Source organism: Prosopis cineraria, unplaced genomic scaffold (genome assembly GCF_029017545.1).
Source record: "Prosopis cineraria cultivar Desert tree isolate PC_DT_omini unplaced genomic scaffold, ASM2901754v1 PC9, whole genome shotgun sequence".
Classification (NCBI taxonomy): domain Eukaryota; kingdom Viridiplantae; phylum Streptophyta; class Magnoliopsida; order Fabales; family Fabaceae; genus Prosopis; species Prosopis cineraria.
Window position 1 is genome coordinate 21,104,137 of NW_026555340.1, and position 5,632 is coordinate 21,109,768.

The window sequence follows — 5,632 nt, forward strand, 5'->3', positions numbered from 1 at the left end:
GTACGGGGATATCTTTTCTATTTTTAAAACATTTATTTAATCCAGTTTTTAATATCATTAGAATATTTTATTAAATATTTCTTCAAAATAAAATTTTATTAATGGTAAAAGTCACATTGTACTGTTTTCAAAAATTAAATAGGAACAATGTGCAAAAAATAAATTTAAGATTCCAAACTTTCATGGACCTATAATTTAAGAGTGAAATTGTTGTTTAGCCCAAACTATAAGGGAGTTATGTGCTATCTAACTTTTAATTTCAAGAGAAATTTGTAAAGATTTTAAAAATAAAAAATTTACATAATCATAATAAATAGAGGAGTCAAAATTTACATTTTAAGAAAATAAAAACCAGTAATAGTATTTTGAGAAATTTTAAATTTAACATAATCATGTGGTGCATGAACTTTTCTTCAAAGATGAGCCATATTAGATTATACTTGCTTATGTTAAACTTTGGATTTTTTTAAAAAAAGAAAAGTAATGAAAGAAAACTTATTTATAATTTAGAAAAGATGTAACTTTAGATCTCTATTTTTATTGTGTTTTGGTATTGGTCTCAATAATTTTAGTGTCATTGGTAACGATTTAATGGTGATTAACATATGTATAAACTCTATTACTTCTTATATGAACTTGTTAAAATTATGTTCAACTATATAAAAAATGAGTAGAAAAAAAAAAAAAAGGACATGAAATCAGAATCTTCAATTGTTGTTAGGATTTAGAGTTTAAGATTTACGATAGATAGACGAAATATTAGTAACCATTTTGTTCCATACACTGTGTAACTATATCATAATTTTATCAACTAACTAACAAAATTAGACAAAACAAATTTAACTCTGTTAAGAAATTTGAAACAACGAAATAAAAATATAAAAATTAATATTAAAAAATGTTAAAAATATGGGCCAATTATTGTTTTCCTATAATTTGTAAAAAATTATATTAAAATTTCATCTAAAAAAATTAATTACTTTCAATTTTATTGATAATTTAAGAGAATTAATATGGAATTTACAGTAATTGTCCCTAATTTATTTGTAATCCTTACCCGACCGCCTGTGGCTGTATTGGCAGAATCCATTGGACTCCGAACCGACCCGGACTTGCTGCCGCCCAACTTGTTGCGCACGAAGGCTCTCTTGTCTCTGAGAGAACAAAAGAGAGTAATCTGTGGAAAGAAAAAGGAGCGGGATAGATCAAAAACAGAGATAATCGAAGGAGCAGATCGAGCAAATGGAGTGCGTATTCGGACTTGTCGGAAATGGCTTCGCGATTGTGGCGGCGGATACATCTGCGGTGCACAGCATCCTAGTCCACAAGTCCAACGAGGACAAGATCATGGTCCTCGATTCTCACAGCTTATCGCTGCTAGTGGCGAGCCCGGAGACAGGTCCCGCCTTCCCTCTTGTTTGATATTAGGGTTTCATCGTTTTTGGAGTGATTTTTGTTTTGTGATATTCATTCGTGTTGATGCAGGGTTCAATTCACCGAGTACATTCAGAAAAACGTGGCCCTCTATCAGTTCCGTAATGGGATCCCTTTGACCACTGCCGCCGCTGCCAATTTCACGCGTGGCGAGCTTGCCACTGCTTTGCGCAAGGTTTGGACTCCCTTTTCTCATCTCTGCTTATTATTGTTCATGTGACTGTTTTGATTAATTTTTGGTTTTAGGGTTTTGGCTTCAGCTTTTAGCTTTGAAATTTCTGGGTCTCAATTTTTTTCTATTTTAATCTTAGTTTGGGCAAGTGAATTTTGTTTACTTTTTTCATTTTACTCTTACCGAGACTTTTGGTGTTGAATAATCGTATGTATCACAGTATATGCCTCCCGTGGATTGTACACTTTCTGGCACTCACATTGGGTTGAAGAAAATCTGAGAAAATTTTGAAATTTTAGGTCTAGCTTTCCTATCATTATTTCTTTATTTATTTTGGATCCAGAACAAAAATTCCTTGTGATGTACTCTCACTCAATGAAAGAATAGCATCTGTTGGTAGCGTGGTAGTCTTTATATTGGTTAGTGTTAATAAAGCAAACTTCCATGTATGTGATCTCTTTACCTGCTCTACCCAAGCGTTGTGTGCCTTTAAGCATGTCTAGAAATATTCTTCAGAGCAATAGAAGGAAGTCCATTTGAAGCTAATTTTAATATTTTAGGCATAATTGTACCATTGACAGTTCATGTTGTGATTATCGTCCTTGTCATCCTTTTTTTACCTGCGATATATAATTGCATTGTATATATCCTCAAACAATATATATGCACTTTTTCTGGATGCATGCATGATTCTACTGCTGCCTCTTGACTTTGCTTGAAGTGATCTTTTGGAATGTTTATCCGCCTAGATACTAATTTTGTTCATTCAATATTTTGTGCTTCAATGAATCCTCTTGCTTGGGGATTCTCTGCTACTTATATGGATATCTTATATCTTGTTGGCATGTGCCTATTTGTATCTTACTTAGAATTTGCAGCATTGGCCTGCCTTTTTACCTAGCTAGGCCTTACAAGTGATGATTAAGGATCTTTTTTAAATGCAAATTTGCATCTGCTGCGTCCTGCATGATTCTGAAGCCTCTATGATTTTTGGTCATGTTTGTGGAACTTGGGTAATGCTTTTGCAACAACAAGCCTTATCCCACTAGGTGAAGTTGGCTACATGAATTATATGACGCCATTTTGTTTTATCATTTATTAGGCTTTTAGCTTCGAAAAGTGTTCTCTTTAGCCTTCTTATACCCTTCTTGACAGGGTTTAAAGTTATCTATTCCACTCTTCTCAAAAGTTTTCATTTTGGTAATGCTTTTACCTGTTACAAAATTTCCCTCATATCATGCATCCCACAAGATTATAGATTCACCAAGACTTATTTTGTTTTTGTTTTTCAACATTGATAGGCTAGTAATAATTAGATGTTGGGATAAAAGAGGGTGCTTGTAGTGAGAGAGCAAAAGTTGATGCAGAGTGGAAATGCTGGTGGTTTACCAACGTATTGTAGGTGAAACGTTTCTTGATTAATGCAGGAACAGCTGTGGCTATTACTTGGTAGTGATGTAGGGTTTTTATGGTAGTAGTCAGGTATCAATTAGCTGAAGTGTCAATATAAAATCAAATCTTGGCCAGGCACCAGCATTGTTGGTGGCCATACTTCCGAAGTTGATTTGACTGCAAGCACTTGTGCTTTTAGAGCGCTATTTCCCTTTTCAGTTCTTTAAAAACTTTGGTTTGTTTAGCCATTGTTGCAAGAGACACAGCCATATCATATTTTGATGTAATGTGGGAGATTATATTTTGGGTTCTGAAGTTTCACCTTTTCTTGATTTATTAATATTTAAAATTGCTGACAATTTGTTTATGCCAATAGGGAAATGTATCCAGAAGAGTTATCATTTGTTGTTTGAAGCTGTAACTGTGAATTAGATTTGCATTTAGTTTGTTATTAATTTTGTTGCAACAATATGATTGATGCTCACTTTGCATGGTGAGAAGATATCCTATGAATCTCCAAAAACAACAAACATTTTGGTGGATGGAAACAGTGCCTCAGCTGCAGTTTCAATAAACAATACTATATTTGAAGTTTTAGATTAAGTTTCAGATTGTTAGCAAGTACATCGCAAGTCACTTGAGTTTAATTTGCTTTAGACTGAATAATCACATATTTCTCATGCCAGATGAAGATAATTCCTATGCAAAACCAACAGTTATGGCTGTGGGAAAATGTGATTCTGTTGTTCTGTTCTACCACTGGGAAAGGGCTTTCCAGATTGTTTCATCTGTATATTACTTGTGTTATTTTTCTCATAGCTCAATGAATAGTCATATCTGAATAGTTCCTACTTCAGTGGCCCACTTGGTTTTCCATTGCTTCTATGATTATTTTATCTGCGTGGTTATATCTGTAAAGATTTCTCTATTTTGATTTTTTTTTTACTGTTGGCTGGAATTCTGCATTTTCCTTCGTAGAAGAATAAAAATATTAAAAGAAAAAACTTGTTTCATGTATATTTAGTCTCATGGCTTATGGCGACATATAAACCCACCACACGCCCCCAAGGCACTATATATTCCATCATCAATGAAAAGTGAGATACAGATTTTTATTCTTCAAACCCGTGTAGCTTGAGTTGGTTTTAGGAAAAATTGTATACAAGGACTGCTGAAGAAAGTTATTCGTAAATAAGGACCAACACAGAATTATTTATTGTTAAAATAGAAATAGGGACTTGTTTTTTCCCAAATGGTGACTTGTTATTGATCCTTATCTGTGAATAACTTTCTTCAAAGGTCCTTACATGCAATTTCCCCTTGTTTTTTATGTATGATTTAGAAGTGGTATGCCTGTGAATGTGACAAGTTGTTATTGCTTAAATTCTATTTGCAGTTAATGTATCACCTTAACAATGGATGTGAGTTAATTTCTCTATGAATTTGGTTTGATTCAGAGTCCATACTTTGTGAACATCCTTCTTGCTGGCTATGACAAAGACAGGCCCTTCCCTCTACTATATTGACTACATTGCTTCACTTCACAAGGTTGAGAAGGGAGCTTTTGGCTATGGCTCCTATTTTTCACTCTCAATGATGGACAGACACTTCCATAGTGGAATGTCAGTGGAGGAAGCAATTGATTTGGTTGATAAGTGCATCTTGGAAATAAGATCCAGGCTGGTTGTGGCCCCACCAAACTTTGTCATCAAGATCGTTGATAAGGATGGAGCAAGAGAGTATGCATGGCGCGAATCAGTAAAGGAAGCTTCTGCTCCCCCAGCTTAAGTTAGTCACCAAACTTCATTTTATTTTTACCCTTTCAGCTTCTTTCACTTTAATGGTAAGATGTGTTGTGATATGTCTGCAAATCTTGGTGTAGAAGTACTTGAAAGCGTATAAATTGTGACTTGAGTCGATTTATCTCTGGACTAGTGCTTCTCATGAAATGACAACGTGGCAATTTATGAAGCATACTTGATTTTAATTTCTTTCTTTCAACCGGCTAAAGTTGCACGAGTTTATAGCTCTTGTCTTTTAAGCAAATGGTTGAGGGTTTGAACCTCGACTCATATATGTAGTAATTTAGTTGGAAAAAATTTATACTTTGTTCTCGATATGTCGAAGGAGATAATCTATGCCGTTAGTGGAGTCTACTTGTGCATGCCTTAAAAAATGTCTTTCTTTTTTTTTTTTTCGTAATAACGAACCATGTGGAATCCTGACCAATTTGAATACAAGCCAAATCAGTTGTCAATTTGTGGGAGCTTTCCAATGTTTTCTCCTTCACGTACAGAATACTTGAATTCAAAACTTTAAATAGGGGAATAACTTGTTTCATGTGAAAGTACGTGTGATTTTGAATAAAACACAAACTTTTTTTCATGAGCCCGCATGAGGATCCGCCTCTGTTGAAACTTGAAATGTTAGAATGATACTAATAAATTGACAAGAAAATAACACCAATAGCGAAGCCTTGATGTTACTTGCCAAGTTTACTTTGTATTTCACAAGACCGAAATTATCAATTTAAAATGTCACTTGTTGTGCCAAAAAATGTTATTTGTTGATGAGTTGTGGATCTAGTGCTTTGTAGTATATTTTGGAGGAGTTATGAATTTTTGAAGCCTAGTT

At 34.1% G+C, this 5,632-nt stretch overlaps 1 pseudogene; it reads left to right on the forward strand.

Annotated features, from left to right (window-relative positions):
• The first annotated feature begins 1,151 nt into the window (after positions 1–1,151).
• On the forward strand, positions 1,152–4,985 carry LOC129319982 (proteasome subunit beta type-2-A-like; annotated as a pseudogene).
• The last annotated feature ends 647 nt before the right edge of the window (positions 4,986–5,632 follow it).